Source organism: Xenopus laevis, chromosome 4L, assembly GCF_017654675.1.
Source record: "Xenopus laevis strain J_2021 chromosome 4L, Xenopus_laevis_v10.1, whole genome shotgun sequence".
Lineage (NCBI taxonomy): Eukaryota > Metazoa > Chordata > Amphibia > Anura > Pipidae > Xenopus > Xenopus laevis.
This window is the reverse complement of record NC_054377.1, coordinates 47519289-47545280: the sequence shown is the minus strand read 5'-3', so window position 1 is coordinate 47545280 and position 25992 is coordinate 47519289.

Here is a 25992-nt window from a genome sequence, read left to right as displayed (position 1 = left end):
AAATATATACATTTTACACAGAAATACTATACACTATGCTTTTGCAATAAAGTGTAATTTTCCTTTATTACACATGCTTGTGGGATCTGTGAGTGCCTGCTACAATTTATTATTTTTCATCTTCAATTTTTTTGGGACATGTACACCTTCAACCCACAATACACTTAGGAGCTTTGACTTTTGGCTCAGCACTACAGCCTTCTTAAAGGGACAGTATACACTGAAAAACAACTTTGATGAATATGAGCACTTAGGACTTGGTTTGAAAATACATTCTGCCTTTTATTTTAAATCTATATTTTCCTATTTTTGCCATTATACATACATTTGAAAGTTGGGCTATGTTCACTGAAATCACCACCCATTCCTAACCCTAAGCGGCCTTTGAGTAATTAATTATCAGGGGCTTCTCAATGGGCTGGTATTTTGTTTTATGCTCTACTTTAAAGTTCTTTGGTACTAGAATTGAAAGGAAGTGAAACTGGCTTCATATTCTGTGCCAGAAATAACAGAAAACATTGATATTTCCAAATTAAAACTATAGGCAAAAAGTTTGTTCAGCACAAGCCCAGTTCATTCTAACTTTTTCTAACTGAAATTGAGTGTCCCTTTAAACAATTCAGCAGTCTATTATTCCCAAGTCATCTAACATGCTTTGTATTTGAATCACAGTGCACTTTTAAAACAATAATTTACTAATAATTACAAAAGCTTACAAGCTTAAAAGCTTACAAGTACATGTACCTATTAACATACAAAATCAGCACAAATTAAAAAAGTAAAGAACAAAAACATCTAAATGATGCAGATATCTGGGAGCAGAGCTTTGAATATCTGTGTGCTGCTAGTACAAGCTTTTGCCCTATAGAATATAGGTCAGAATTCTCTATACAACTTTACATATTTGGTAGTGATGGGTTCTGGAGACAAGGAACTTTTCAAATCACTTGTATGTTTTAAGTACAAAATTAGATTTCTCCAGAAAATACCACTAAAGTAAAACAACATACATGACATGGGCAGAGACAAATACCTGCCATTTTTCCCAAACTGGCCTAGTAATAACTCACATCCATTTATTTTGTTGGAATCTTTTTTTGGCCACAGTTTTATTGCACCAAACATAATTTAAACAATAGATAACACATATAATAACAATTTATATTAACAACATTGCAAACATACAAATATGAACAGTGATGTACTATTAACTTGTAATCCTCTGCAAGGCCCCTGGCAATGGACCCAATTAGGTGCATGCAATCTTACCAGCCACCAGCCGCTTGTGCCTTCTAGCATGACGGGTACTCTGGATTGCATGCTACCACCAATACGCAAACAAAAATAGTCAGCACAACCTTATTAAATCTTCTTACTTTTCTTTGGATGGGTGCAGGTTCTCCAGTGGCCACTTTCCACCAGCAAATGCAGTCAAAGTACGATATGAACAGCACCACAATTGTAATTGAAGTTAAAATGCCTTTATTGCTCAAGTGACGGGCATTACCGCAACGTTTCAGGCCTCATTTGGCCCTTTTTCAAGCTGAAAAAGGGCCAAATGAGGCCTGAAACGTTGCGGTAATGCCCGTCACTTGAGCAATAAAGGCATTTTAACTTCTGCTACCACCAATACAACATACCCTCCCAGAGACCAATGCTCTTAGAGAGGAACACCACCAACCAAGTTCCATTAACCAACTTGGGACTTGGTAAAAACGCCAGCTTCTCAATTAACTCTCCCCATTGCCAGAGACCCACCCGGCTGTGACAACGGGCTATCCCCTCTAATCACATCCTGGATAGTCAATCCAATACTCACCATTCCACGTCAATTTAACCTGTGCCCCACTAACCCAGGCCACAATTGTGACAACTAGCACAAAGGGTTAATACAAGGGAGGGAGGGTGGGACTCCTTTTTTCTTACCAAAACGGATGCCCTCCTTAACAGTTAGTGCTATAAGTCCCCTTAAACTCCACTCCCCCCAACTACATCACTAAACCCACAACTAATCCCCTTCCAGACAGCTTTGTCCCGCCCCTGTCATGTACCCTTCTGATAGCATGCACTGTCCTGGGTTTCACTGTATATGTTCTTCTAATCAAATCAATTACAAATGTTAATTTTTGCCAGAAAATCTAATTCACAAATCAATTCACAAATGTCGTTTTTACGACACCACGGGGTAGATTTATCACGGGTCGAAGTGAATTAGAGGGAATTTTAGAAGTAAAAAAATTCGAAATTCAAAGTAATTTTTTGGATACTTTGACTTTAAATGAACTTCGACCTCATTTCGAAGTAAAAATCGTTCTAATATTCGACCATTCGATAATCGAAGTACTGTCTCTTTAAAAGAACTTCGACTTTAATACTTCGCCAAATTAAACCTGCCGAAGTGCTATGTTAGCCTATGGGGCCCTTCTAGACCTTTTTTCTAAGTCTTCACACATCGAAGTAAAATCATTCGATCGAGCGATTTTACTTTGATCGTTCGATGGCCAAATTAGGTGAAAAATACTTTGACTGCGATATTCAAAGTAGAAGTATTTTAATTCGAGGGTCGAATTTAGAAGTATTTATCATTTCGAAATTCGACCCTTGATAAATCTGCCCCCACAAGTTATGTCTAAATGTTGGTATAACCAGATTTCACCATCTGAAATTTTCTGAACTTGATGTTAGAAGTGCCATGAATAATGGCTAGAAACTATTAACTTTTATTAACTATTATTAAATTGTAGTCTGAAGTCTTCATTATGCAACCCCTTCATCACCACACTCCTTTTCAGTGTAGAAAAAACGTTTGCCTGGGAGACTGTCTCTAATTTTGGCATAGCAAGAGTCCATACACATTGCCAAAGTCATTGAGATGGTGGGCCACACAGGGGGGAGTGGCGGCAACGGCAAGTAAACCTGACAATTTTTTTTTCGGAAACAATCCCAAGATGGTGCCCGCTCATAAACCTCCACTACAGGCCCCACCATGCAGGTTGTAGACCAGTGTCAATCTGAACAAACTCTACAAGTGGTACTGCAAGCCATCCAAGACACTAGACAAGCATAAGAAGTCAAAATTGATACCAAAGTGGAGGAAGTTAAACACTGCGCAAAAGAACCACAGAGACTGAAAGGTGGATCTCAGAGTGGGAGGACATTGACAGACAATTACCACATACTGAATTTTAAGCATAACTAAATATCTGCAGAACTTGGGTGGACAACATAGATGTCCGACAACGGTACAACAATGTGCACATAATAGGCATCCCAGATGGGCAGGAAGTCTCCAAACCAGAGTTATTCCTGGAGTACTTTATTAAAACATATCCTAGTGCACCATGATAACAAAAGTATTGAACTATCAACACCTCCTTCTCAGAAGGAAAGAATTCATTGTGCTGGCCATCGTAAATATCCTATTTTATCTGAATTATAGTACAGAGGTATAAAAACAGCAAAATATAAATTGACTTAGAATGGCACTGGCTCTGAAATTTAGAATTTTTTTTTCTTGTTTTTTATACAAGTTGAGGCATTGCCTACTGCACAATTTTTCTGGCCAAACTCAAATTTTGAGAAAGATAATACAAGTTTTTTTTCACAACTCCACAGGAAGTTATAAAGTGGCTAGATTAGACAATTAGACGCCATTTTAGAGACACTCTTGGTGCTACATTCCATTGGAAATAGCCTTGCGGCAATGAATCCTACTCCCAAGGCTTTTGACACATTACATTCTGAGGCATTATAGGTACTGAGTAAATTGTGGTCTCCTACATGCCCATTATTAAAAATAGTAGTTACGTTGTAAAAAAAATGCATATCAATATGTGTTTTGCCCACAGATCAATAAATTACCAAATACACAAAACATAAAGGATATTCACAGTAATCATGGTAAGCATGTTCGTATGCAGATGTTGAAACTTTTCTATCACGAACGGCACCCTATATCCAGAACCAGTACTAGGCTCCCTGGTCGCGGCTCTTGCATTTTTTTTTTATGGGAATTCACCGCGAAGCAGCGCCTGGTGAATAAATTTGCCCATCACTATTTATTGCATTTCCACCTATACTCCAATGCATTTATGTTATCCAAACAGGTCAGCAGGTGTGTTGCTGTCTGGCATGAATTCATATTGTTTTGTCAAATAAATCATCAGACAGCATATTTTTCATTTACTCAGCCCCTTCAATATTTATTAAACTGGCTAAAAGAAGCATGCTCTGGGTCAGCTATCTAGGCAGCAAAATAGATGAAGGTCACAAGATTAGCACAGAATTTGAAAAACATGTTTGGATTTGGAAAAAATTGTAGCTTTGACAATGTATTGTAACAGTGAATCAAAGTATGTGTAATGTAGCTTTTCTTATTTTTATTTTCAAATTATTCACAGTGTGACTCATAGGACTTATCAAGATCACCACTGGGCAGTATTTCAGAATTAGCATATGTAGGCACATGTGGCATATTCCCTTTCAAGAAAATTAATTCCTCTACTGAGGTGGTAGCAGCTGCGATCTGCGTGGTTACTGTGCATCTGCGCTAAATATCTATTTAGCTGGTGGAAAATATACTTATAATCAGATTAACTCTTAACCCATTAAGCATTTCAAAAAGCAGCAATACGCGGCATAAAAAGGAATTTTGAGAGTTTAATTTATGATGAAGATCTGCAAAAATGTGAGGCGGGTATGGATTAAGCTGATGAATAGAAATGAATTTAAAGATTAAAATGTAAAAAAATATTGTTTCCAGTGTATACTGTTTAGCACTTTATAAAATGAGATATTGATTCATTAGACATTACAATAAAATATAATATACAGCACAGTTAACACTGGAGGTGTAACTCATAAATAACATAGCATCTGGGTCTGATCATTCAACTGAATAATTATCACTTAATTTGCTTGCATTCGTTATCAGTTTACCTTATGCGCTGCACTGCTTTTATCTATCCACTCCCCCCAAAATAACTCACAGAAATCAAAGTGGCTTAATATGCAGGGATGGGTGTTACAAATAATCTCATGCTGGAAGATTTACTCCTCAGGTAATTGCTTTTTAGTATCATCACAAGATTGGGGAGGCCCATTTAATAACACTCTCATTTTAGAGTAACCAGAGGTTTTCTCTAAAACCACAAATGTAATGAAAGTTATTAAAAGATCAGATTATAAAAAGCACGGATGAAAATAGCAGCTGAGGGATCTGAAAAAAAAAATCCAAAAAACTCACATTTTTGGGAATGAACTTTGCAAGCAAAGAAAGGCAGCTTCCATTGACTTCTACATGCCCACAGCACCTTTTGTTTGTTGTACTTTTGCATTCATGGACTTTCTGGCTTGGGCACTTGATAAATTATCAAAAATCATGGATTAAGATACAATGAGAAAAATACAATCATTTCAGCTAAAATGCCCAAATCGGAGAAACGAACATTCTCTGAACATCTTTAAATCGGCCCCTTATTGTATGTGGTAGAATATTTGCATGTCACATGTTCAACATAAGAACAGTACTATAACTAATACAACATAAAGCATAATAAAATTATGATGGAAATACTCAGAACTATCAGATGGGCGAATCTCTTTTTCCTGAAAAATTGTTGTGCTCAAATTTTTTTGACGCAAATCTGACTCTTGACACAGAATGTTGTATTTTGACATGGGATCTTGTATTTTGACTAGTGTTGCCACCCGGCCAGTAATTTACCGGCCTAGCCGGTAAAACACCAGCCAAGGCTGGGGCCGGTATTACAAATTTACCGGCAATGTAGCTGCCGGTAAATTTGTAATACACCTAAAAAAAGCCCGTGACCTGCCCCCAGCCTGCGCCAAACTCACCTTTTTTCATGGGCTTCTTGCCAAATTTGTGTGTTTGGCTCCACCCCCTTTGACATCACGACCCTGCCACCCCCTTTAGATTCACAGCCCACCCTTTAAACCCCGCCCCCTCCACCTGCCGGTAAAGATTATTTTAAAAGGTGGCAACCCTAATTTTTGACGTGCAACACATTTTTTTTGCAATGCAATTTGGTAATGCATAAAGTCTGGGTGTTATGTTTGTGTCACTTTTTTCCTAACTTCCAAACTTTGCAGAGCGAATATGGCATGTTTCATTTTGTGTCAAAATTTGCAAACTGTCATCCACTGTATTGCATTGGAGTCAATGGGAAGAGCAATTTACACGAATGATTCACAGTATACTGCTACACACGTGCCCTACATTATTAGAGAACCTCCTATCTGCTAGGCTACAAGTGTTTTTTCAAAGGAAAAAAAGGCTCCCATTTTGCCAGTTTCTTAAAAACATGTCTGTGATCTTTGACATTACCTCTGGTGGACTGGTAATGGTACTACTCTATTTTGCTGTTTAACCAAAAAGTGCCATCTATACTTTATATAGTATATTACTACTAGCTTACTAACACAGGCACAACTAATGATAAATCTGAACACAAGATCTGGGTGCTTTGTATCCTAAGTTAAAATGAATAAACCATATATTTATGTGTAAATGTAAGCAATATGAAATACTAGGTAATGTAATGTTACATGACTGAGATTGAGACTAGTCAAAGTTGTGTTATGGAATCAAAACAACTTCTGTACTATCTGAGTAGTAGTTAAATGAAAAATAAATTCCAAATATAGAAGTTTGACACATGTTGTACTATATAAATGAACAACTGTGCAAGCTTTACAGAACAACAGCTGGATACAAATATGTTTTTAAATGTTTTTTCTTCTGCACTGCCTGTTCATGTTGAGGCTAGATACTAAAAATAAATGAAATAATACAATACACAACAGAAAACCATGTCACTCATAAAAGGAGAAACCTTGCAGTCCATGAAGTTGAGAAGAGAATGATTAGTGAAACTAAAATTCATCCTATAACCTTTATTTAGCCAAATGTTAAAGTAAATACATAAAGGAATATGCACATAATTCAAATTGATTTTGGAACTGGTTTTGGTTATTTCTTTTATTAATATTTGCCTGGATCTCTGTCTAGTACAAAATTGTATTTTTGGCAACCTACAGATCTTAAAATACCAGCTGTTTCTGTCAGCTTTTCACAACTACACTCCCATCAGTGTGCAACACAAAATATGTGGGTGTTTTTGCTGAAAAATATATTCTTAGTGCCTGTTCAAAAGTGTTTCAGAATACTTAAAAAAACATTAAATTACATCTGCATTTAGGTAGCTCACCACTGCTGTTTTTTTCTTAAATAAGATTCCATTTGAGTTGTGAGTTCATTTGAGTTCATTTAAGGTATAAAAAACTCTAAGAGCTTTGATAAATAAGCCCCTTAGTGTTTTAAACCAGGAGTTAGCATCATTGCTCACCTGTGACCAGCATGGCCATAAAAACACTTGCCAATGCCCAGTTCCTGCACAACAAAATGGACGATCTCAGAGGAAGACATACATTTCAAAGAGAGTTCTGGAATTGCTGTGTATTCTGCTTCACTGAGACTTGGCTGACTTTGAGCACACCAGACCATGCAGTCCAGCCAGAGGGTTTCACAATCTACAGCACTGACTAGAGAGAATCTTCAGAGGAGAAAAGAGGAGGTGGTGTCTGCTTTCTTATTAACAACTCATGGTGCATAGATGTGGAAATAATTTCAAAGTACTGCATTTCAGACCTGTAGTATTTATTTATCAAGTGCCGGACATTCTACCTACCGAGAGAGTTTATCGCTGTGTTTATGATGGCGGTTTACATTCCACTACAGGGCACAGCACTCTAAGCAAAATCTACCAGGTCAACACCAGCTGCGAGAATGCACATCCCACCAGACTGTTTATGGTTTGTGGGGATTTTAATTATGTGAATTTGAGAACTGTCTCCTGCCCAACTCATAGCTCTAACATGCTTGACCACTTTTACACCACACACAAAGGTGCTTACCACTCTCTCCCACGTGCACACCTGAGTCTGTCAGACCACGCCCCTGTGCTGCTGCTGCTTCCAGAGTGAGGAGCCATTGATGTGTACAGTAGAGTGCTGGACGCATGAGGTGCTGGACAAACTGCAGAACTGTTTTGACTCTGTGGACTGGGATATGTTCAGAGATTCATCCCCTGATTTGGAGCATGCCACAGTAGTTACAGACTTCATCAAAACATAAACAGAGGAATGTATTCCAAAAAAAACCCAATCCTTTCATTTCTCAACCAGAAACCATGGATTAACTAACTATGTGCATTTCAGTCCGGAGATGTGCACAAGTACAAGAACTGCAGGTACTGAGTCCCGAGTGCCGGTAATTTTCTTCTTTACCAAAGTGTAATTGAGGGTGCCGAACCCTTTTTTTACTGAGCACCAGACTAATATACTTCAAGAGGTTAGGGTGTGCTGATGTTTTTTTTCTTTTGGACAATCTCCGTAAAGCCATCAGAAATGCGAATCGTGAGTACAGCAGCTGAGTTCCAGTTCAACTGCACGCAAAATGCTCATGGTATGTGGTGGGGCATTCAAACATTAATGGGCTAAACCAAAGCCATGTGCATTCATTGATGCCAGTGCTTTAAGCTCACAAACCCATATCATCCATCGCAAGCTCCCATAACGCAGCAAGACAGCAGATTCACTGTGTATTTAACACCACAGCAGCTTTAGGTTCCTCTGGGTCACCCTCAGTGCTAACCTCAAGTGGACAGGGCACACAGCAGGTGTCATCAAGGCTCACCAATGCCTTCACTTTCTTTTGCATCTGAGAAAATTCCGCCTGTCCACTACAGTCCTCACCAGTTTCTACAGGTGCACTGTGGAGTCCATCCTCACAAGCTCTATTACATCCTTGTACAACATTCTGCTCCATACAAGTAAAGAAAACCCTTAAAAGAGTGCAAGACTGTTAAAAATGTTAAATGCTACATTTTACACTTGCACCTTAAGTTTATGGTCATTTTGATCATCTTGAATCTTTAGAATGAATCTTAAGCAGAATAAAGCATTTGAGTTTATAGTATGACTAAGGAAAAGTCGTTTTGGGCACCAGACATTTTTAAAGGTTTAGAGATATCCGTATTTTTTATGCACTTATTTCTAGTCATACTTTGGGAAAAACTTTGAATCAAATTCAATCGAATGTGATATTACTTTGATTTGTATGATTCAAATTTGAATGTAAACTGACCTAAACTTCAATTTGAATTTACATGAAAGTTTTTCAAATTCGAAATTCGACCCTTGATAAATCTGCCCCTTAGAGTGGGTGAACATAGAGGAGCTATAAAAAGATCAGTCTCGATGATGGAAAAGAAATGTCAGATACCGGCCTTATATAGACACTATGCAGAAGTACACAGAGGAAAATTTGAAAGAACTCAGATTATGGTGATTGAGGAGATTCAGAGTAAGAATTGACTAGAGGGGGGTGATATGGATAATTTGTTGTTGAAGACAATTTATCCATATGGGTTAAATTAAGGTATTGAATAAACCCCATTTCTGAAGAGAAGTTGATGTGCTCTTAGGGTTAGTTTAAAACCACCTCCAAAATGGTTTTTACGCCGGCATCAAAATTCACGTGTCACAAATTCATCCATCACTAGTTCTGGCTATTATGTTAGACGTTCAGGCCCGGATTTGTGGTGAGACCACAAAGGCCCGGGCCTATGGCGGCAGAATAATAGGGGCGGCTTGCCACCCAGCCGCTTACCAAGGAGCACAGCTCTCCAGCTCTCCAGGTCAGGCGTGCATGTGCGCTCGCACCGGAGGGGGGTATGCGGGCGGGCGCCAGGACCGCACAGCCTCGAGTGGCCTAACCCTAAATCCGGCACTGATCCAGTCACTACAACCTTTATACATTACATTTTTGTATAATTATATTGAAAGCATTTTTTATTTTGCACAGCCTATATAGTAACCCAGTTTATATTTTTATCTTGAACAATTCCTTCAAGTTAAGTTTGCATATGGCCCTTATGGCAAACATGTATGCTTTTAGGTGAGAATAGCATGGGAATTACCATATCATATCACAGAGGGTAAATTATATGTTGCTAACTTTGACAGAAGTTTAGGGAAATACAGTAAAATAAAAATGTCTATATTTTTAGATCTTAAACATTTTTTTTGAAAAGGGTAACCATTCCTTGTTACTTTGCATCCAACTTTTGCAGTTGGATGAAAACTTTATGCGTCTTTCATTAAGAAGCTGGGAATTTTACTACTTAGAGCAATACAAGATGGAAAAGTAAATGCCTATGAAATAGCTAAAACCCTGAGGCTGTAATCAGCAATAAATGTAAGTCATGCTTGGATTTATTAAAAACACCATAGTTACTACATCTGATTAAACCGTCTCTGTTGCAAGAAACGGTTATAGCATCATATAGCATCATTATTGGATGGCCTTTTTCAAGAGCCTCTATTCCATCAAGATCTTAAATGGACTGGATGAATAAAAATGAGTGATAACAATTGTATTTATCTTGAAGCCCAGTTGTTAAAATTTATGCTTGGGGTAGGACTCCACATGCAATTTAGACGCGATCCGACGCGCTGCACAAAAACGCAGGCATCAAATCTCGGATGCAACGGAAATAAAGTAAGCAATAGCAATATCGTTTAATGTCTCACCACTCGTTTGACGTAACCTGACTGGTGGATGCAGACGCTGCATGCTGCGTCTGCATCCGGCAGTCGTGTCGCGTTGGATGAACGACACAATCCGACATGTCCATCTCTTACCTTATTTCCGTCGCATCTGAATTGACGCCTGAGTTTTTCTGTAGCGTTTTGGAACACGCCGAAATCGCCCGTGGGGGCTTACCCTTACACATTAGTTCCTATTGTTACTTCTTTGCATTGTACATTAAATCTCACAGAGGATCCAAAAAATATATTTTCCTTAAAAACACTTGGTATTATCTGGAGAGGATAATGATTTGGAAAAGATTTAAGTAAGAGAACAATTTACTTAACTAAGCCTGTTTAACGTGTGGACAATAATCTAGCAAGTGTGTTTATACAGGAAGTGTCTGAAAAGATATAAACCTTTTTTAAAGGAGAACGAACCCATAAAAATGAATATGGCTAAAAATGCCATATTTTATATGCAGAACTTTTGCACCAACTTAAAGTTTCAGCTGCTCAATAGAATGATCCAGGACTTCAAACTTGTCTGCGGCATTCACATGCTCAGTATGCTCTGAGTAGCTTTTGAGGAGCTAAGCTTAGGGGTCATCGCAGAAAATTTGGTTGACCTGTAATTTAAGATGATGCTACATGGCTGATTATTAAATTCTCATGCTTGTTGCACTGGTTTCTGTGATGCCATGTAGTAATTATCTGTATTAATTACTAATCAGCCTTTTATTGTATATTTTATATTCTATGTGTACTGTTTATTGCGGGTCCCTAATCTCAGTAAGTGACAGCAGAACAGAACATGTGCAGTGAATCAGCAGAAAGAAAATGGGGAGCTACTGAGGCATCTTCAGGGGCACAGATCTTTACTGTTAAAGGGCTGTGGTTGCTTTCAACTGGTACAGAAGCACAAAACATAATGTACAACATTTCTAGCCGACTTCTTTAGTTAGCTTAGCTCCTTAGCTTTGATGGGTTGAAATTTAGTGTTTTGGCAACCATTTACTGTATGACCTGATCACATGACCGATAACTGGATTGTAAATAGTTATTTTTAAATGCAGTGCGATATTTGACATACCAAGAACAACCTTTAAACATTCAAAATGCATTTCATAAATATAATAAAGCAGCTTGCATGCAGATGTACCTTCCCCATTGTGCAGAAAAATAAGTATACATGTGGAAAGGAAAATACATATTGAATTAAGATAAGAAACTATGTTACTATTCTGGCAGAGTGCTGAGAGCCAAGCATTATTCATATTATGAAATATGATTCTGTCACATTCATACATATTTTCATCCCCATGAATGCAAGTCACAAAACTTAGAAATACTCAAATGAATGCCTGTGTCAACAGAACAAACCTTAAGTAAGTTTAATGCTTTGTATTGCCATTGTTATTCAATAGCGCCAGATACTTTACCTTGAGTAATCACTGATGGACATTGATTTTGTCTTTGCTCTTCACAGCACAGCAAAATTAATGTGAAAGTCAGGGTCGAACGAGTCCCAGCGGTGTCCTATGCTCTGTGCTGAGAAGCACAATTCAAATACTAAAGAACTGGCAATCAACTAAGACCCATCATGCATTGTTAAAATTAATGGCTAGAAATAGACACCACAAGAGAATGTAATTTACCTTTGTATCAACTTTGGAGGTTAGATTCCTCAAAACACTTTATTGTGCAGTTTGATTTACACAATGTCCATTTACTCTGTAACAATGCAATATAATTTACTTTGCCTGATTTATTGCACCATATTTTAATTGGTCGGAATATGTAATTTCCTGTACTTGGTGAATCAACCACTAGATTACTTTCTTTCAAGAATGAGAACCACCTAATTTATATATTTTATATTTCAATCCAAAGTTTATATTTGGTTATATTACACAAGAGCCATAAATATCCTGTAAAGTATGAGGACATTAGAAGTACCCTTCGGTCTTGTGCTTTTATATGGTCATGGAGCTCCTTGGTAACTTACCACAGGGCTCTGTACTAGGTCCCTTGCTTTTCAACTTGTTTATTAATGACCTGGAGGTGGGCATTGGAAGTACTGTTTCTATTTTTGCAGATGATACTAAATTGTACAGAACTATAGGTTCCAAGCAGGATGCAGCCACTTTGCAGAGTGGCAGAAATAGGATGGAAGAGGGATAGAAGACTTAAATATGAGGTTAGACTGTCAAGGTTGGGGTTGTAGTCTCTGGAAAAAAGGCGATTGCGAGGGGACATGATTATAGTTAGTATAGATATGGGTATATATAATTTATGTGAAAATATGGAGGGGTGCGTGTATGTATGTTGGGTTTTCATTTGGAGGGGTTGAACTTGATGGACTTTGTCTTTTTTCAACCTGATTTAACTATGTAACTATATAATTTACTTATATTTTACAATATGGGGTACATTCTTTAATATATATTTAGAGACAGATTTATTAAAGGTCAAGTTGTTTTTTCCACAAAAGAGTATTTTTGAGTCAAAAACCGATTTTCCAGGTTAAATACATTTGCATTATTAGAGGATGACCCTGGAAATAGCTTGAATTTGAAAATAAACCAGATAAAACCTGTTGAGGTCATGTAGGAGTCAATGGCAGAGGTTCCTTGAACAATTGAAGATGTTAATTGCCTTCATGATGTTCAAGGTTTTTTTTGGTGAGTTTCACTCGAAAACTCTACCATTTTAAGAAAATCAAGAAAAATTCACTTTTTAAATTCCAGTTTTTATCTTAAATTATAAACCATTCGAGTTATGAGTTCATTAACGTCTATAAAAAGCTCACATAGCTTTAAAAATTCAACCTTTGATAAATAACCCCATAATATTAGATATATAAATTGTACCTAAAAACAAAATATGAAATAAACACCAGCATTGATACTTAAAAAAGTAGCATAGGGTTAAGTATGGTGTATTGTGTGTGGCGCTTACAATATATATAAAACAGAACATGAATACACAAAGAAAAAACATTTTCCTAGATAAACAGAATATTTTGGTTGCCTACATTTTTCTGTTGGTGAAATATAGTTGTAAGACTTGCACTGAAGAAATAAACAAGCCAAGTGATGCTTCACTATATAATATGGTAACTTACATGACAATCTTGACATGGAAGTAATGTCAGTTCACCAGAAATGTCCCTGGCAGTCAATTTTGTTCCACAGGGCACCAGGTCTAGTAACCTTTAAAGGAACAGTTTAGAATAAAAAAATTAAACTGGGTAAAGAGGCTGTACAAAATGTTTTCAAAATAGTTAGGAATGCTACTTCCTCCTATGCTGCTCTCTAACCAGTGACTTGACATCTGAATTTGACCTGCATGCTAAGGATAAAAAGCAAACTAATTGACCAGCTGAACAGTTATGTCTCACGTGCCCCTTCCCCCTTAAGTCCCTAACTAAGAGATTAGAGAGCAGCAAAGGAGAAAGTAGCATTGTGGCTATTTTGTCATCTGTTCACTCCATACTCTATAGATTACCGTATATACCCGAGTATAAGCCGAGTTTTTCAGCATCCAAAATGTGCTGAAAAAGTCTACCTCGGCTTATACTCGGGTCAGCGGGCAGTAGCTGAGATTGCAGTCACTTTTAATCATTCCTATACCAACAGTTCACTTGGGGAGAGACTGCAATATCCCACAATGCCCTCTGTTGGTTATATGAAAGAATAACAGTGACTGCAATATCACACAGTGCCATCTGTTGGTTATATGAAAGAATCACAGTGCGCCCTCTGTTGGTTATATGAAAGAATAACAGTGACTGCAATATCACACAGTGCCCTCTGTTGGTTATATTAAAGAATAACAGTGACTGCAATATCACACAGCACCCTCTGTCCGTTTGGCAATTTTCTGTCACCATCAACTTTGCAAAAAGGTCCGGTTGATCGATGGGGAGGTCGCTTTGGCAGAATGTGCGCTGCTGGGAGACAGGGCTGTAGTTGTGTCTAGGCTTATACTAGAGTCAATAAGTTTTCCCAGTTTTCGTAGGTAAAATTAAGTACCTCGGCTTATACTCGGGTTGGCTTATACTTGAGTATATACGGTACTTTTTTGGCCAGCTATCAATATTGAAAACATTTTTCAGACCTGTAGGATATTTCATAAAATTTATACCATAATGTAGTCAATAATGGAACTGGACTGCACAGCTAGACACGGCCCAAACCACAATTAGGTAGGGGGCACTGTAGAGACTGAAGGGAGAAGGTGAGTCCTTTAGGCAGGGACTGGCTGTGTCCACAGAACACAAAGGACTGGAGCAGGATAGCAAGAGAGGACTGGAGCAGGATAGCAAGAGAGGACTGGAGCAGGATAGCAAGAGAGGACTGGAGCAGGATAGCAAGAGAGGACTGGAGCAGGATAGCAAGAGAGGACTGGAGCAGGATAGCAAGAGAGAAGAGGGAGACTGGAACAGAGGGAGACTAGGGAAGCAACAAGACAGGGTACAAGAGCAGGTCAGGAAGTAGGAACTGGCAAGGCAGGTACAAGATGAAGTCAGTGAAAGTACAAGGTGAAATAGGAAATGAGAACAGGTCAAGGCTGGGAAGGTAGATAGGTACAAGATAGGGTAAAGCAAGACAAGACTAGACAGGCAGACAAAGGCAAGGAGGAATAATAAGGGAAAAGAGCTAGAACTACCTAGTTAGGGGCGCTGCCGCAGTACTAGGGAGAAACAATGTAATGCTCTGGCAAGGATTGGTCTAAGTGCTGCCCTTAAATAGGGAAGAGTCAGCCCTGAATGTCTGATTGCAACTAGGCTGCAGCTGGGCTGGGGCTGGAGAGGCCAATCAGGCTGCAGCTGGGCTGGGACTGCAGAGGCCAGGTAACACATAGCGAGCAGTCCTACAGGCTGCTCATCTGGCCAAATGGTTAAGGTATCGAGCCAGAAACCCAAAGGTCCCAGGCTCGAATCCCAGCAATACCTGACAATCATCACAAAAAGGCTCAGCAGCGTCTTCACTTCCTAATACGACTACAACAGCTCAGCCTCCCACCCTCACAGTGTTCTACAAGGGCACCATAGAGAGCGTCCTGATGAACTGCATCTCTGTCTGGTACAGTAGTGCCAGCATTGCTGCCTGGAAAAGTCTACAGTGGACTGTCAGAGCAGCTGGCAACATCATTGGAGTGGCTCTTCCATCACTGCAGGACATCTTCCACAAGTGCTATGTAAGAAAGGCCTCCTGAATTGCACTGGACTCCACACACCTCTCACACAAACTGTTCATGCTGCTCCCATCTGGCAAACGCTTTTGCAGCATTAAAGCCCGAACAACCAGGCACCTCAAAAGCTTTTTTCCACAAGCTATCAGACTCCTCAACTCACTGGCTGCCCTCTCATTACATTTCAGACACACCTGAACTGTGAACTTAACTTTGTGAACTGTTAATTTATTTGCACAATTCTAAAGGTTTACACATGTATATATGCAATGTCTTCCAATATATTGCACATTTCAAATGTTAACATATTTATTGTGTACTCTAAGTGCCTTTTTGTGATATGTACTAGCTGGAGCCACGTCGTCTTGTCTCACTGTGTATTCGTATACTGCTGAGATGACAATAAAGTTTACTTTGACTTCATCACATGTGAACTCCACAAAATTCTCTCATACTGCCAATGTCCCAGTGTGCCTCTAAATTTATGGTACAGTGCCGTGCCTTTTTTAATGCCACACAGCTGTTTATAAATCAGTGTTTTTGGAATATACCCTAACTTGATTAGAAACAAGCACTTTCTTTTATAAGCATGAGTTTCTTATAAATTTGAAATTTGAAATGAACTATTGAACTAGTGTCCTGGTCTCAGATTTTTCTGTGAAGAGAGCAATGCAAAATGAGTATAACAGAAATCTTTGCATACATACTAAAATGTAATTATAATTAGTATAAATGGATAAAAACTGAGTGTTCAGTGTTTTATGTATATAAGGTCTGGGAGTATAGTCTACAAGGGTTTTTTCAAACAAAGACATCTTTTTGCCTTCCACAATTAGCAGCATTATAAAGACTTTGCAAAAGTATTATAAATAATTAATTATGTCATGTTTTCCCCTTTCATGTTTGCTTTAGTAGCAAACCCCTATGTTAAAGTGATTATACCCTTAATGTTTCTTTTCTTGTTTAACTAATTCTGTTGATGAGATGCCAACCTCATTTTTAATTGACCTTCATTTAATAGTAATTTCACTGTTTAATTACTGTATTTCTGCTGATGCCCTGAAACAAAGCCCCCTCCCCCACTATTTTAAACCACTTCTATTTAATGGCAATATTGCTGTTTAACTACTTCTCCAGATGATGAGCAAACACCAATATATGCTGAGTTTCACTTGATGTTAATTTTGTTAAATCACTACATAAAACCCATGCTGAAAGATAACCTTAGGTATTACTCCTCAGAGCCAGAGAACTAATTGTATATTCACACATACAAACACACATGCTTACACATTGTAAACAGACAAAAGGAGGGAAAAGGAAGGTGATATGGCTGAAGTAATCACAATGTAGCAGTTTAATTATGACTAAGGGATATGAACTGTGATCAAAATACCCCTAAACAGATTTACTAAAGGGCAAATGACTAATTCGCCAGCGTTACCGGTGACAGTTTATATATTCGACTAGAAGCTTTACAAAGCTGCTATTGGGGGGAAAATTCATTTTTTTTAGATCGAATTTAAAAAAATAGAAAAAGAAAATCATTATTTGGGGTGTATAGGTTGAAAACAATACAGGGCTGATTTATCAAATACTTAACTGAGGACTCCTCGAGGATTCACAGCAATTTGTTCTTTGCCCCATTCAAAACTTTCTGACAGTCAGTTCTGATATCTGATATCTATTAATTTGCCATCTTGTATTCAATTGGTTTGAGCAAATGGATGTCATTCCTTTCTATGGTGTCCTAAGTTTCAACACAGTTCAGCCACAACATACCGTAGCATATCATCCATCCAAATGCTAAACCCCAATGTGTATGTGGGAGAGAAATAGTTAGGTTAATTATTTTCTAAGTTTAAATTAATTGAAGTTTATGAATTAAGCAAGCCTTCTGCATTGATTTGGATGATTCATAAATGGTACCCAGCTGGTTGTGAAGTCCTATTTCCTTTTAATTTTAACACATGTTGTCATTTGAATGTGTGTTTCTTTGGTGTTAAAATAAATGCACATTTATCACAGACATGAGCACTAGTGGGATCTTTTTTTTTTTAAATGTTTGTGAGTTTTAGGCAATTAACAGCACTGATCATGGTTGCTCCATGTTTAAAAATATTGCTTAACCATTCTTTTTAAATAAAATACATCCCTTGTCCCAGGTCTTTATTACATATCATAGGCTGGCATATCATAAGAGTGGAAAACAAAATAGAAATCTCCAAAAATAAGAACTGGAATTTGCAATTTTGAATGTAATATTATTCAAATAACAGTTTATTATAATGAAAATTGTATTTTGCTTGATGTGGGATAACTTTGTATGTGCAATAGCTTATTTGGGCTGAGAAAAAATTGCTCATGTTGTACACAAATTTTCTATTAGTGATTTGCATTACATTTCCCAAATATTATCAGCTCTACAACACACTCATTTTACAGGTTGTTATGCTTTTATCAAAATAGCCAGTATATCACCTTCAATAATTACTATGTCACTTATTTGCCTTGGTTAGGATAAACATTGTAGATGTATGTATTAATCCTGAACAAAATATGTAACTTCCTCCCAAGAAATCACTAGTGGTTTTAGTGAGAGAAAAAAAAAAATTTCTGTTTCTTACCTAACAGCCAACTTAAACTGGCGCTGTAGAGGTATGGGACCTGTTATCCAGAATGCATGGGACATGGGAGTTTCCAGACAAGGAATATTTCCATAATTTGGATCTCCATACCTTAAGTTTATTAAAAAACATTTACAAATTAATTAAACCCGATAGGATTGCATTGCCTCCAATAAGAATTTATTATAGTTGGGATCAAGTACAAGGGACTGTTTTATCATCACAGAGAAAAAGTGAATCATTTATAAAAATCTGAATTATTTGATTAAAATGTAGTCCATGGGAGATTGACTTCCAGAAATTCAAATCTTTCTGGATAACAGTTTTCTGGATAACAGATCCCATTCCTGTATTTATTTTTCTTTTGACTTAGTCAGATTTACTTTGTAAAGATATGAAATGCATGGGCCTCGTTCCTCTTGTCTCCTAACACTTATATTGTAATGTAATTGCATTGTTGTAATTTTTTTATTTTATTGACTGTCATCTGTTCTATTTGTGTATTTGTGTAATGTACCGCAGTATGCAAGTAACAATATAGAAAAAATTACCTTAAGGGGTGTCACGTCTCTGAAGAGTTACAATGTGCCATTGTGATTGGATTAGTGGAAGAGTCTATATGCCGAGAACTTTCCACACCAGTTGAACAGAAAAAAGCTGCTCGGATGAGTAATGAAACATTTTCAATGATTACTCAGCAAGTCCAGTTGTTTTACAATTACTTATTTTACATTAAGAGGGTTATTTACTAAACCTTGTCTTTCTTCGAAAGCAGCTAAAAGTCTAAATCCGAAAATCCACCATCTTAAACCTGCCGAGGTCATGTAGAAGTCAATGGAAGATGTCCCTTTTACAATTTGAAGATATCATGATCGAGTTTTGTCCGATAATCCAAAAAATGTGGGGTTTTCAGACAATAATCCAAAAAAAACCCAAGCCATTTAGGAGGCAAATATGAAAAATTTGTATGATTCAAGTTTTCATTCAATTTTATCAGGCCTTATGGTTTAAAATCGTGGATGGGAGTTTGGTCGAGCTTGGTTTAATAAAAAGATGAGATCAATTCAAGTTTTAGTAAATAACCCCCTTAACCTAAGTCAAGCGGAAATGAATTAGCATTACATTTCTGTTTCAATGTGTCACGTATACATATTTTACAAGTAATAGAAGAACTTTTATAACAGTTTAATTAATTTTTTTACTGTTGTTTAGCAATTAAAGTGTTAACCGAATATTATATTTCACTATAAATGCAGTGTATTGATTAGTATTCTGAAAGTAATTTTCTTTCTGCATTACCAATTACCCTGTAAAATTTGCAGCAGGTGCTTGGCACTTGAATTTTTCATGGGTGATATAGGAATCCAAGATATTCTATTTTTACTTTTTCATCACATCTGTTGTACGTATCAAGAGGATGTAGCTTTAGAAGCTAAATGAATTATCTGTGCAGTGAATAAACATGTTTCTTTTTCAGTATGCAGAATGGTGAACAAAACTATAACAGTTATACCAAAAGCAAGATTTATCAAAATTGGCTAATTATAGACCAATCTCACTATTGAATTGTCATCTGAAGTTTTATGCTAAAGTATTTTAAAACAGGCTACAAAATATTACTGGTGATATTATTGATAAAGACCAAGTAGGATTCATTAAACATAGGCTAAAGGTGGCCATAGACGCAAAGATCGGATCTTTCCCCGATATGCCATTAACGAGCATGGCTATATCGGGGGTAATCTGAATGTTCGGCCGTACGGTCGAACGATCCGATTACGATGTGCAATGGGCTCCGGCGGGATCGGTCGGGTCAAAATCAAACCTGTCCGATCGACCAAATTCCCGATCTCTGCTGGACGAAAGATGTCGGCACTCTCCACAAACGATCCGAAAATCGTACAAATCTTCGATTCGTACGATAGGATCTGTTCGTCTATGGCCAGCTTAACTTGTGATGGCACCATACAGTTTATACATATAATTCATATAACAACTAAAACTTTATTGGATGCAGAAAAAGCATTCAGTCATATACCCCATGAAATTATAAGGAAATATATACATAAATTAATATCTAATAATATGTTTATATATGCAATTTCTGCATTATATCAAAAGCCTACAGCCAGAGTAGTAAATGAAGATTTGTTATCCATGAATTTTATCTCTCAAATGGAACCCGGATTGTCCACTTTCACCATTGATTTTTAATTTAACAATTGAAATATTGTCTCAAAAAATTATAGATACAAAGGAACTATCTGGAGTTCAAGTAGGCCTTAAGGAAAATCGTATAGGTTTATATGCAGATGACACAATTATTGCATTAACTGATCCTATAAATATGCTGGCTAAGCTCATGAAAATACTACAAGAATTTGAGGATATTTTCTATTGCAAAATAAATGAAAACAAAACACAGGCTTTAATGCTAAATGTTCCTCTTAGAGATCAACAGGTCTTAAAGCGTCAATTTAAATTTGACTGGCGAAAGGAGCATATTACTTATCTATGAATTAACAAAAAACTCTTCTAAACTATTTAAAAGTAATTTTTATCCCCTATTACAGTACATTAGAGAAAAGGTAACAAAGTGAAAAATGTTCTATATTTCATGGATAGGGAGAATTTCAGCTATAAAAATGCTACTATTACCTAAACTTCTGTATGTGTTTCATTGTATGCTTATTACTATCCCATCAAAAATTTTCCACAAAATTAAGAAATGTATTTAGTCAAAAAAGGAAAGGAAAGCAAAATGATTTTTCCTAGACAGTTCCCAGAATCTCAAACAATATACTTCAAAGAAACAAAAAAGCAGCAGGACTTGGAACACAGGACATTAAAAAATATTATATAATAAAGCCAAAAACAATTACTAGCTCCACAACCTCGGAAAAGATGGTCAGAGATAGAAATCATTGAATTGAAGCTATAATCACCACACCTTGTCCTGTAGACAAAAGAAGGAATAAATAGAAAAGTTATCACAGACTTACCTGCAACAGTGAAAACTACAATACAATTCTGGAGAGACCAAATAGAAAAATCACAGAATTTTCCTTTTCCTTCTCCATTGGTACCAATCTCAGTCTTGGAACCCATATTAGATATAAACCTTTAAACATGGTAATGAAAGGTTTATTGACATATGATTGATTGATGACATAATGATTTACATGTCTCAGAGAAGAAATACACCATGAACAAGGAGGACTTCTATGAATATCTGCAAATACAAAGATACTGTATTTAGAATCTCTTTCTTAAGCTAAAATAAGAGCATTATCTAAGTTTGAAAATGTCCTGATACAAAAGGTCTGGCAACGCTATATAATCTTTTAATGAATCCAGAAAATACTTTTAAAATTACATCTATGGAAAAATGGGAAGCTTAAGAAAAAATAGTTGAGTTCTAACCCCCAAAAAGACCAATTGCAAATTGGTGGGAGGTCAGGGGGCAGCGCACCAGGTTTCAGGTAAGGAGCAGGTCTGCGTCGGTGGGGCCCTTCCCCTTTCTGACCCTGGGTCTGTCTTTTGGATTCTGTCTATTAGTTCCCAAACCCTGTACATAACTACAAAATAAAAGTAGTAAACATGAAAAGATTTGTAATAAGGACACACATAACTGATTTCTGCATTCCTTTTTTTTTTATCATAATGTAGAAATAAAATGTAAAGTATGTTATTAAAGCTGTTGTATAATATGGTATGATTATTTGAACAGCTCCCAGTAAGGGAACATTGGAAACAGTAGGGCCGTTAAGATACATTAACATTTTTTAGCATCATATTTCAAATAATCCATGTTGTGCAACTCTTTCATACAACAACATTTCAACAGATTTTATTTATTACAATACAGTTCAGATGCAATTCTTTGATAACCAATGGGAATTTGCACAAAATGAGAATGATCATTTCTAGTCATTAAAATATCAGTTCTCTCATTGCGCATAGGACTTTTTTCCTAATATGCGTGAAAAATGTGCCCATATGGAAACAGCATGTGTTTCCTACAATTATGCTCTGAAAACTGCCATGCTTCTCTAGCAAAATAATTGCTATAATTTATTTATACTAACCATCCTATATGGAAACATTAGGTTAGGATATGTGTAAAAATGTGCACAGCATTTAATAATGTATACAGCACAAGGACAACCGTTGACAGACATCGATCTATTATTTTTATATAAAAGAATGATTGCATAACAAAGAATCCTGCCAAATCTATAAATTGTATGGATAATACTTTGCATTTTTCCTTCCATGCATATTAAAAATGAGCTTGCAGCTGAGCTTCATTCCATTGTAAAGAATTTGTTTACTTAACTTACAGCTGACTAGACTATGAAAGCCAAGGTAATTTGTGAAATTGCCCAACAAGAAATCATGCTCATTGACCACTAATTATGCCCACCAGACACTGCAACAAGTCAACCAAAAAGAAGAAATGAGTTGCCTCTTTCTGTGAATGTAAATCTAGACTATAGAGAGGAACAAATGGCTTGACCACCAAACCAGCTCTACCCAATTGTATTACAGTTGCGTTGCCCTATTCCACCCAAGATACTACAGGTATAGGATCCATTATCTGGAAACCCATTAAACAGAAAACTCTAAATTACAGAAATACTGTACCATATCCGCCAGCGTTAATATGTCAGCACAAGCATTTATTATGATCTTTCCCTAGTGTTCAATTCTGCCTTGCAAAACTTTGTCAGTACTCTTTCACTTGGGTTAAATTTAAAAAGGGTGGTTACATATAGGTCGTATAGAGAGCTTTATTGGAGATGCAAATGCTTGAAGTGGCCACTTATTATTGCACATGTCCAAGGAAGCATAATAAAGACTAAAGAAATCCTCTAATGCCCTAGACATGAGTTCAACCTAAAACAAAAGTGTCATGCCCCTGAAATTGGTTAAAACAATCTTTAATAATTAGGACTTTTGAAGGCAATCCTGCTTTAAAAGGTGAAAAAAAACTTGATTTTTTTACAACTTTACTGAGTTCCCGGCATACAGGATATGATGTCACTGACATAAGATTGAGGAGGATGAAGTTTCATCTTATCAGTTCAAAGGTCCTGATCTAAGATGATGAAGGAAACTCTTGTGAAAGATACCCTGTGTCTTTAGATTGGGCAGCTTCCAGGAAGTGCTGATTGCAAGTGGGTTTAAACCACTCAGTAGAACTGAAAACGCCAATTGGATGAGCTGGGAGTTGCAATAAAACAGAAACTTGTTTATTAATGTTGGTCACAGACAGGAGCACTCCCACAGGACATAAATTCACAGTACAAAACATCCAGGATAATTACACAGTCAGGTGGGATACACACAGGCACATCTCAAGTACACTTCCTTGTCCCTCTGGTGTCCTCTCCCACTCACACCCTCAGCCTCTGGTGTCCTATCAGGGGTCCAGTCAACACTTCCCCCTTTACAGAGCCTTGCTCAGACAACAGCTTTGCTAGGTGTGTTCCAGTGGGACTCTTACACTTTTCACCAGCTTCCTCCCAGTGTTTAAACTATCCACTCCAACGTTGACTGGCAGGATACCTGCTGGGCCACTATACCCACTTACTCCTTCTTAGGGCTACAGCTGCCCATGCTAACTATCTTATCTCACCTCAAATTCCTATAGTGTGCTACTTCACAAGATAGGCCTCACACTAGCTAAATTTAGTGCCTCAACTGCTTCCTGTGTGCCAGTCTTCTCATGATGCATGATCCATTTCCATCAGAGCCTCCCCCTTTTATAACCTTTTAGTCTCCACCGTCATGGGACTTTTCCTCAACAATTATGCAGGTAATTTTACTCACTAGCTCCCTCAAGAGGCTCCTATACCTATTAATCTTTGGCTCCCTCTAGCAGCAAAACTAATTATACATTAGCCATTAACTTAACGATTCCCATTTTAACCCCTTTACACACCAAAATCCAACTGAAACGGTTCAATTGAAATATACAGATAAGTGTGAAGGTGTAAAATTATGAACCAGTCACAATTGTATCATGATTCTCCTTGAGGCAAGTGTTAATTTTTCAGTGCACTGGAAGTGTGAATGCTGGGGTAATGATGTCAAAGCAGCATGACAAGCGGTATTACAGGCCCCTTATGCCTCTTTAAAACCATGTCTTATCAGACCAAAATATGCACATTACTGTACTGAAAGGTCACTTTTTCTTTATATGTGGATAGACTGCTTGTCCTGAGGATATAGTCCTCCTGTATTGGGCCATTTACTTACTGAACAGTTGTTTAGTCTCCCCAATGTATAGATTTGTGTACTTAGATCACATTACTTTATAGGTGCCTTGGTCTTGGGTCTTTTGGGTGCACAGGTATAGGATCCATTAACTGGAAACTTGTTATACATAAAGCTCCGAATTATGTCTCCCATAGACTCCATTTTGATAAAATAATTCAAATTTTTAAAATTGACTTCCTTTTTCTCTGTAATATAGAAACAGTACCTTGTACTTGATCCAAACTAAGATATAATTAATCCTTATTAGAGGTAAAACAATCCTATTTGGTTTATTTAATATTTGAATTCATTTTAAGTAGGCTTAGGGGCTTATTTATTAAGCTGTGTAAAATTAAATTCACTGAAAAAACTGTGTAAAAAGCTGTGTATAATAAATGGCCAAGTTATTGAGGTGTGTGTTATTTTACGCCATGCTGACACCAGATTTGCCGCCATTATTTTTACATTTCTTCCGGTGAAAGACACGTAGAAAGACAAAAAAAAACGTGTAAAAAACTTACGCCATTTTTTTACACAGCGAATCCTGTTGATGTGTGGTTTATTATCCCACAGTTTTTTACACCACATATTAAATATTCCCCATATTGTATGAAGATCCAAATTACGGATTAGTTGGTTGGTAGCAACTAATACCTCTACCAACTTTTGACTCAGGGTGCTGCTTGGTTTCGAAAAATGTGGTGTTTTGTCGATATTTAACATAAAGTATGAATATGCTATCGTATTTGTATTTCTATTTCTATTTAATTTGGCAGATGCCAAAATGCAATGATTCATGCCAGTTAATATCTGGCAAGCAAACAGGCAGCATGAAAGCAGACCACTTAACCCTTTAAAAAATGCTCTGACTGCCAAGGACATATACCTACATGCTCAGCAGTTAAGAGCTTCCTCTATGCACTAGCGGCATTTGCCACCATGCAGCGAGTCCTTTGAGCCCCAACCCCCTAGTCAATGTGCAAATGGGGCTGTCATGCAGACTTTGTACCTCCTCCTCGTGGGTCCTCGTGATGCTGTGCCGCCCTAGATGCTGTGCCGCCCTAGAAATGGTAAGTGCCCTTTTTTTTTTACACATTTACACACACATACATTTACATATATACAGTACACATATTACTAGTTTTATTATAACTAGTTTTTTTGTTGCTTTTCTGGCTTTTTTTCCACACATGTACACACCCACATACACAAACATTTATACACCTTTTAGAGCTGTACACACATACAAGCACAAACACACACATAGGTTTTATTTTTACTTTTTTTTTTT